Source organism: Loxodonta africana, chromosome 7, assembly GCF_030014295.1.
Source record: "Loxodonta africana isolate mLoxAfr1 chromosome 7, mLoxAfr1.hap2, whole genome shotgun sequence".
Lineage (NCBI taxonomy): Eukaryota > Metazoa > Chordata > Mammalia > Proboscidea > Elephantidae > Loxodonta > Loxodonta africana.
Window position 1 is genome coordinate 83,580,035 of NC_087348.1, and position 10,121 is coordinate 83,590,155.

A 10,121-nucleotide genomic window follows, 5' to 3' on the forward strand; every position below is an offset into this window, starting at 1 on the left:
AATATGTGAAAGAAGAAAACTTTGCATGCAGTGCTAAGAAATTTTAGCTTTCAAAACTCAACTCAAATGGAATTTATATAATGAAAGCTTTCTTGCAATCATTTGAAAAATGATTCAGTGGTCTATTACCCCTTTCCCATGTGATTAGCTGGAGATAGATAATTTCTTTCTTTTTTTTTTTTTTAAAGTCTTTCTCAGTTTAGAAAATTTGATTGCATTTTATATCAACTGTCTGTGTGGCAAGCTTTGGAATTAGTCAGAGAAGAAGTTACCAGATTTTGATTACTTTGAATGATTTTATTCCACCTAAAAACAAATCTTACTTTTCTAATGGAATAATTAAGCCAGACAATAATTCTGGAAGACAGTACTGTCAGGCACAGGCACATTTTTGCTCAAAGCAGACTTCTTTCAATCGCAATGGGCTGTTCTGTTACAAGTGTGCACCAGTAATTATACAGGTATATCACCACATTTAGGTGTTTCAGGTCCAACACTTATAATTGAAATCTTTAACCTCGAATTTAGGATAGCAGTATGTGAGTTTTCATCCAAGGTTATGAATTTCCCTTCTTTGATATTTAACCTTTGTGCATATATGCTGCAACTCTTGTTCAAATTGACAGGAATATAAATAATTCTGGATCCAAGCTCTACCTACCCAATTCTTATCCATGTGAAAAGGGGGATAGAGTTGAGATAATAGACTCAGGCAAGTCTGGAGTCTTGAACCAAAAAATATTTGTAAAAATTGAAAAACAAATTCACTCTGTGCATCTTAAGAGAGAGTAAAACAAAACAGACACGCAATTGGATAACTCTACGGTAGTTGGAGAAAAGGCAAAGAATGAACATTTTATAAAGGTAACGTATTATTTATTGGGAAGGTATTCAGTATCATCCCAGGCAGCAGAGACATAAATGTTTCCCTCCCATATAGCTCCTTCCTACTTTGCTTTCTTCCAGAGTTTACTATGTCATGGCTTTTCCAGGGACAACTCAGATAATCTCAGCTACCTCCTAGGCTTTGTTTTGGACAGCTCCTGTTACTGGGTCTCAGGTCCTCTTTGTTTCGCTCCTCCTCTAACAAAAATATATGCTCATTCTTATTCACCTGAGGGAAACTGACTGCAAACTTTTTTCAGAAGAGTGTCTGAGACAAAATCTAAATATATGCCCCATCTTTGCTGTTGTTGTCACATGGATTTTGAAATAGAATTATGCTTTTTCTGTCTGACCTAAATTATGGAATTACTATTATTTTGTCTTTACATTAAAAAAAAAAAAACCTGAAGGTATTCCATTCCTCACAATAACTCTCATTTCTCTGACTCACACTTTCAGCTCCAATCATGACTAAATTTACTTTTGTATTAGGTAATTTGCAGTTATAATATTAGCTATTTGAATAATTAATACTGTTCCCATGGCCTCCCCACTGTCTTTGTGTCCAGCTGCAGAATACAAGTTTCTGGGAATCCTTTTGTCCCCTGTTGAGAGGACACTCACCTATTGGACTAGTTACGAGATCTTAAAGACAGCAACAGCCAATTCTATGGGCAGAATTCTATGGTCTACAAAATGTTACAATGCTGGATAAAGCTTGCATGGAAACTTTTACCATCATTATCACTCCTATCATTATTACCGCATTTGAAATACTTCAGGCAATGTCACCTCCTCTAAACTATCTGTTACAGGGCTTCTGGAAAAGCAATCTTTCCACACTGTTATTAAAAAAAAAAAAATTACTGTCAAGTCTATTTCAACTCATACTGACACTATCAGAAAGAGTAGAACTGCTTCACAGGGTTCCCAACGCTGTAAGTCTTTACAGAAGCAGGCTGCCACATCTTTCTCCAGTGGAGTGGTAGGTGGGTTCAAACTGCCCACCCTTCATTTAGCAGCCGAGCTCTTAACCACTGGGCCACCAGGGCTCCCTCCACTCCATTCTCTACAATTCTTTTTGAGGCTATATGTTTTGGCATCACCTCTTACTCTTGAATCCCTCAGGGTATTATTCTTGTGCCAGTATTCTTTTTTTCCTTGAAATTCTTGGACAATAATATCCATGCTATTGTTTCAGCAATCACCTATATAGTAATCATTGTTTTTGAAGTTCCAGTCTCTTCTCTGAGTTTCAGGTTTATATATTTAGTAATCTTTCTACGAATTTAATTCCCTGCATGAATCTCATATTAAACATGTACAGAATTGAACTTGTCATCTTTTTATCTCTCTTTATTTACACTGCCAGTAAAACGTGCCTTCATCTACCCAGTCAATAACATCAGGAAAAGGCTAACTAGTCTTTCTCCAGTAGGTAAGATTGTGGGAAAAGGCATATTCAACAAGTAACTGCTGCATTGAACTACCACTATTTGTATGATTATTACATTAAAGGGGACATGTAGAAACCTTTAAATAGCAACTCTTTTTTATATGAAACACATATTATTGATGTTTTCAGAAAATATGTTACTTAAAAAATACCATTGGTTTTGGGTTTTTCATTAAAATATAGTTTCATCATTATTAACTCAAATTAAAATATATACTAGTGTATGCCCACTAATATCCCTGTGATAATCCTTGAGTAAATGATATGAGACTATCTGGTTGCTACTCTGCTAATTTTTTCTTTAACATAGCTTAGTTTTTGAAAAATTATAACAGTTTTCCCATACTATTACAACTTCCATCAGCTTGTTCATTCCATCCCAACCCAGAACCCCTCATTTATGTTCCCCTTGCAATATGCTATACGATAGGAAGCCAACAATTTAACTTTCATAAATTGTATCAAAGAAATAGCTGTTTCATTCGGTTTGAGAACTGCAGTTATAATCACAACTTTTATTTTCAAAGCATCTAACACTTACATTTAAGCAACTCTTGGTATTCAAGTTTAATGAGACTGAAACCAGTAGGCTGGTAACTAAAAGAATTATCATTAAAATTGTTAATATTCTTGTGATTTTTCTTTCCAAAAATTTTGATAACTCTGGCCAAAGACATTACAGATTTTAAGAACTAGACACCCACTCTATCTGAAAATTGTATTGAGAAAGAGAGAAAAACAGAAGATTATGGAGTGCTCTAAAAATGGCAGTCAAGAGGTCTTCATGAGCATGTCCATCACATCTAGAATTATATTTTTTCTCTCATGAAGCTTTTCTTCATTTCAAAAGTCTTCTTGAAAATTTAACCCACTCATCCATTTATTCATTCATTCATCTAGCAAATACAAATCAAATATCTAATAAATGCAAAGCACCATATTCAAGAGTAGGGATGCAATGCTGAACAAGAAAAAAGAATCCCTGTCTTCAAGGGGATTATATTTAACAGTGATTTTCCAAAATGAGTCTAATGTCACTGAATTCCAAACATGCCCGTGGCTTTATTTGCCAAAATTTCTTTCTTCTCAGCTCTAAGGCAAAGTACTATGTGTACATTAAAATATTCATGTAAGTTATTTTTTAAGGTCTCATTTCCATTTATAATACTAGTTCCCTTTATGAGCCTTAAATAATATGAAGCTCTCCTAAAACTCAAAATCTGCAGCATAGTTTTATATGTATATGTATATATATATATATATAATTTTTTTCCAGGGTGTATAATTATGTATTGGATAAGTTCTTAATGATTATTCCTTTTTATGAAAGATTAGGTTAAAAAATAAGTATATTATTTCCTACTATGAGTCGGAGAACTTCATGTGGAAGAGGATAATGGTTTTTACAGTACTTTCATTTCCTCCTATGTCACTTGTGTGTTCAGAGTCGCCACTATGTCTAGAGATGCTCCTGTCTTTTCTCTCTCCACCAGATACTTAATGACCATGGATTTCTCTAATACCACTCATACCCGCCCAGAAGAGGCACAGCATCCTCAGTCAGATCTCCTTGGTCTTGATAGTGGAAACAACTAGATTGAGCACTGGAGGGGTGGGATAGGGCAGATAAGACAGCAGCACAGGACTAGACGGGATGCTTTTTTCATAAATCAGTGGATCATGGATGTGGCAATGGTGGGAATGTAGAAGCGCAGCACAGCACAGATGTGGGAGACACGTGTGTTGAGGACTTTGAGGCGCTCAGCCTTTGAGGTGGTGGACAGCACTGTTTGGAGGGTCAGCCCATCGGAGAGGACAATGAGTACTGAGTCCACCCCCAGCACTGAGAACACCACAAAGAGCCCGTAGGCACTGTTGATGTGGTGTCAGCACAGGCCAGCTTCATAATATCCAGGTACAGGCAGTATGATTTGGAAAGCAGGTGACTCCAGCAGTAAGACAGCTTCTTCAGCATGATGGGGGCTGGAATATGAAGACTGATACTGCGTACCACAATAGCCAAGCCCAAGCTTGCAATCCGGGTGTTTATGAGGATAGTGCCATAGCAAAGAGGGCTTTTGATGGCCACAAAACGATCAAAAGCCATGGTCAGCAGCACAGAGGACTTCATGATGGAGAATATGTGGATGAAGAAGAGCTGTACCAGGCACACATCCATCGCCACCTGCCTGAAACCCAGCATGTAGATGGTGAACATGGTGGGCAGTGTGGAGGCAGACAGGCCAGGTCAGTCAGTGCCAGCATGGACAGAGAGTAGTACATGGGCTAGTGCAGGGTGGGCTCTGACCTCACCACCCACATGATCAGGCTGTTCTCTACCAGGGACACCACATACAAGGCACAGAGGGGGACTGAGAGCCAGGCATGCAGAGCCTCAATGCCTGGAAGGCCTATTATGAAGAAGGGTGTGTCGTTGTTGGAGTCTGACATGATGAACACTTCCAGGCAGAAGTGCAATCACAGGCCCTAAAATCTAAAGAGTTGACGAATCAGAAGTTGTAACTTAAAGTAGGACCGTGCAAAAAACTTTCCTGCAATGTTCTTCTGAATACACATAACCCAAGTATCTACTTTTACATGAAAAGTCAGCCAAAGCAAAAGACAGAGTTTTAAATGACAGAGAATTTATGCATAAATAGCCTGATTCAGAAGACATCAATAAATAAACCTCCCAAAGGGATGAAGTTTGATTGAAACACTGGTCAAGAAAAGCATCAAGGCAATTTTAGTTCCAAATCTTTGTTTTACATGTTCTGAAAATAAAACCAAGCTCTTTCAAGAAATTCATGTCAGTGTTGGAGTTGAAATTCAGCAATCCTGAGTTTCTGACAGGTCCTGCTTTCATAACTTCTTGATGTCAATTAAAAAAAAAAAAATCAGTAGACCTTTATTTCTGTAACAGAATGAATATGAGAAGCATTCTAAGAGCTTTATTGTCAAATATTATAAAATGTTTTTTCTGACATGCCAATGTGTTAATATTTTCCACATATATTTTTAAGAAATATTGTAATGTATGAAACCAAGAAAAAATAAATTATATATAGTTCTAATTTTTTCTTTTCCTCAAATTTCTGACTGCAGATGTGTGCTGATAGATGGGGCTAAGTGGATGAATGTAACCTCAAACTCAAGAATGTTAGAATTACAAGGAAGCTTATAGGCTTTCTGACGTATCCCAGCATTGTATTGATAAAAGTCCAGTGACTGCAAAAAGGCAAAAAGTAAATCAATGAATAACATGTCCTGTAGACCTCATCATATACTACTCTTTGAGGATAGAACCTCTGCCCTCCGTGTCTTTGCCTTGCCTCAATGATCTCTGAGCTGACAACCCATATATCTTCCAATATAGGTTGTTACATTTCAGAAAAAGTAGGAAAGAACTCTATTTTAAAGCATCCTCCAACCATTCCTCAACAAAGATCGACCCAGGAGTTTTCTGGAAATGCACTTCAATAACAGTAGCCAACACAACCAACTGACTTTTAAGGAGCCTTACAAAATTTGACATTTTTTTTTTCCAAGAAGGCATTAACTTTAGTCTTCATTACACACACTTTCAACTAATTTGTCTTGAGATATGTGTTTTAGCGTGCAACTCCATTCTAAAAAAAAAACTGTCCTACTTTTGGATCCTGTAATTCTTTCTGTTTGTATTTCACTTTACAGTACTTGAAAATCACTTTTGCATCTATAATTTCAGATCACCTTAACCCTTTACACTGGGAGTTGAAATTTTATTATGCCTGGTTTCCAAATAAAGAAATAGAGCCTTCAAGAGATTAACTCAATAATTCCCCAAAGACTTATATTCCCAAAACCTTCCTTTGATGAAGCACTGGAGCAAAATTCTGGCCAATTCCATTATTTTCCTTCTATACATTTTATTTTACGTTAAAAGAGAGAGGTATTCCTGTGCTGCATTATGAGAACAGAAACCTGGTTTGGCATCATCTGCATACCTGAGTGAGCTAAAACGTCTTATAAGATTCTGATTAAAAAAAAAATATATATATATGTAATATGTAATATGTATATGTAATAGCCATTTCAGGTTTCATTATCAGTAGTCACAGAGTCAATTATAAAACCCAAATTATTTTCCTAAATGTTATTTCCAGTAAGTAATTACTGGTAAACACTCTTATTTTTTGGTGTTGGCATTATCCTGATCCATAAGATAAAAAAAAAAAAAGACAGATACAATTATTTCTATGACGAAGCATCATGAACAAGATGAATACAAATAGAGATACTGTCAAAAATATACAACTAAAAGTGTAATCAATGTCACTGAATTGTACATGTAGAAGTTGTTGATTTGTGCACCAAAAAAAACCCCTTTGAGTCAATTCTGACTCATGGCCACCCGATAGGACAGAGTAGAACTGCCCCATAGGGTTTCCAGGGCGCAACTGGTGGATTTCAACTGCTGACCTTTGGTTAGCAGTTGTAGCTATTAACCACTCTGGTACCAGAGTTTATATATTTTGTGTATATTCTCAACAAGGACAACAACAAAATAAACAAAGTTCTTAAGAAAGTATTATACCACTTAATTTTTTAGTTTTAATAAATTTACCATGATTTTTTTTTATATATATTAATATTAGAGGAAGGTGGGTAAAAAATACACGTGAATTCTCTTTAAAAGATTGTCATATATGCAGCTCTTTTGTAAATTTAAAATTATTTAAAAACAAAATGTTAAAAATAAATAAATCTTCTTTACTCTCTAAGAAAAAAAAAAAAAAAACTTTAATATGCCCTGGTAGAAGAGCTGCACACAAGTTCATTATGTTTTAGGTTAAATATTCTAGAATAACTCTTAAAGGGAAAACAGTTGGAGCAAGATGAGAATTAAAAAAGGCAGCTGTTTGAAGAAATATGTGTATGAGTGTAACTGTGAGTGTGTGTTTTATGTGTGTGTCCACCTGTATTTGTGTGCATAAATGAGAAAGAGAGATACACAGAGAAATATCAGGTAAAGGGAAAGACTGAATTGTTAATGTCTACTATAGCTGGGAGCTGGACAATGAATAAGGAAGACCAAAGAAGAATTGATGACTTTGAATTGAACTGTGGTGTTGGTGAAGAGTATTGATTATACCAAGGCCTGCCAAAAGAATGAACAAATGTGTCTTGGAAGAAGTACAAGAATGTTTCCTTAGTAGCAAGGATGGCAAGACTACATCTCACATACTTAGGACATGTTATCTGAAGGGATCAGTCCCTAGGAGAAGGACATCATGCTTAGTAAAGTAGAGGGCCAGTGAAAAAGAGGAACACACTCAGTGAAATGGACTGACACTGTGACTACACCAATGGCCTAAAACAGCAAGGATTGTGAGGATGGCGCAGGCCTGGTCAGTGTTTCCTTCTGTTGTACTTAGAGTCGCTGTGAGTCAGAACTGACTCAAAGGCACCTAGCAACAGTTTCATGCTGTGAGATGCTGGAAAATTTCTTTTACCTCATCTACGTGTGGTTTTACATATTTTCAAGAATTTATTGGAAGATAGAGGAAGTATGGAAAATAATTTACATAAGTTGAAAGAAAGGTTGGGGACTTCATCTGATGAGGAAGCTGCTTTCCAAATAAAAATTTGAATCCTCAGTATCTGTGAATTTTCTGTCCCAAAACTTTCACCTCTGCACAATTTCTTACACTTTTAAAAACTCTTTTAGGATTTTTCTAACTATTTAAACAAACCTGTACAAACTTGATATGTGAAGACACAAACACAGGGAATGTCCTTGGGATGAGCAAAATAAAATCAGCAATATTACTTTCATTGTCCTAACTAGGACGAAAAAACAAGCTTTATAAAACAAAGATTTGATATCCACAGATACATGGAACATGTCACATTTATTTTCCTATTTGTGAAATTTATCCAAGCACCCAGCATGGTGCATGTTTAAAGGACTTTTTGTTATAAAAATAAATTCAGCTTTTAGAAGCATATTACTGCAGGCAAAAGCAAGAGATATGTTTTTGATCCTAGCTTCACAAGAAACTCACTGAATAAACATGATCAAGCCTCATATTTCCTTTGGAACCTGTATATTGGAATAAAGCAATACACTCCCTGCTTACCTGATAGTGTCATTTGAAGTTTCCTAGAAATTATTCAGTGCAATATATGTTGTGAAGTATATAATCCAATCTTAGGGTAATCGTCATCATTATCTTATCTGCTGAGGACGATGGAACATTTCTTATCTATAACTGAGAAAAGGAGTGAGCAGAAGCTCATTGGCCACAGATTATGAGAATGGACTCTAAACTAATTGCTTAAAAGAGTTCTTCCTGTTCACTGCTAGGTAGATGTTAAAAGAGCTCTAAGCCTGTGGCATGACAGGAAAAACAAAGTGGGAAGCAGGACTGTACTTTCCCTCAAATCAATATCTATTCTTTCTTCAAACACATTAGAATTTACACCAAAAGCTCACTAAGACTCATACTCTGTCATGATAATCAAAAACTAAAGGTTCTTATTTCCCCAAAGAAATCTCTCAACACTATATACATACAGACCATATAAAGGTGGTATGCATAAACGTGAGGAATTTTTAAATTCTTAAAATTTAAAGCTTCAAACTCTATCTTCAAAGATGACAAATCAATTTTTTAGAAAAAAATATTACATCATATCAATAACTGTGAGCTTATGGATTCAGGCTATACTTTTTCACATTTTTCCCCCAAAAGGAGATTTATATTCTAGCCTTCTCCCCTTCCCATTCTCTTCCACCAACCTTTCTTAATCTTAGTTTGACTGTATTGAGGGGGAGCGATTAAATCTGCCCGTAGATTCAGATAGATCTACAACAAGATTTATTTAAGAAGAGAAGATTTTCCAGCAGATTTCTAGCCTCTCTCTTAATTATGCCTTCTATTGGTGATCTCTTTTGCAATAGCACATTGCGGGGAGATCTTTAAGGAAATGATAGCTTACAATATCTTCTAGAAGATACCTTAGCATGTGGGTCTTGTTTTGTCTGCCTAGTACTCTAATGTGCTCTTATTCAGTTGTTCCTCATAAAATTTATTGTTACCATCCACAATTACATGGGTCTGTCTTTCCTCTCAAAGCCCGATAATGTTTACTTGCCCTTAAAGACACCAAAGCTGGGAATATTTTTTTTCAGTTAGATTTCAATGGTAAGGAACTCTTAATGGGTGGTAGTTTTACAGCAACCTGGCCAATACCCTGGACATCCTGTCCTTGGGGAACACAACAGGTACTCAAGGGTTGAGGACAGTCATTTACTATGTGCTGTAGAGAGACTCCATGACTGGGAAATCCTTGGGCTCTGTCTAAATCTGAATTTTTCAGTTTCTCACTGTTCTATCCCAGGTTGATACAAATCTAAAGGATAAGCATGGAGGAAAGAGTAGCTCCTTTAAGGGGTCCTCTCATCCTGGTCTATGGTGCTGGCTCTCTAAGCAGAGCTCACACTGAGGCAAAAGTATGACCTGTGTGTTAGAACAAAGATGTGGGGCTGAGAAGGACATTGCAGAATGAGCATCAAGATAAACTGAAGCATAACTGTAGAGACACTTATGTGTACATGAACTGCTACAAGACTCCAAGTGTCTTTCTGTATCTGGAAAGCAAAGTCTAAGCTGGAAAAAGTAGATATATGAGAGAAGAAATCTTAGTAAACCAGGAAAAGTACATATATGAGAGAATAAAATTTTGTATGCCATGCTAAGAAACTTTAACCTCCAAACTAAACTCAAATGATATT

At 36.2% G+C, this 10,121-nt stretch overlaps 1 pseudogene; it reads right to left on the reverse strand.

Moving 5' to 3' along the window:
* Positions 1 to 3,867: 3,867 nt before the first annotated feature.
* On the reverse strand, positions 3,868 to 4,818 carry LOC100669331 (olfactory receptor 51G2-like; annotated as a pseudogene).
* Between the last annotated feature and the right edge of the window lie 5,303 nt (positions 4,819 to 10,121).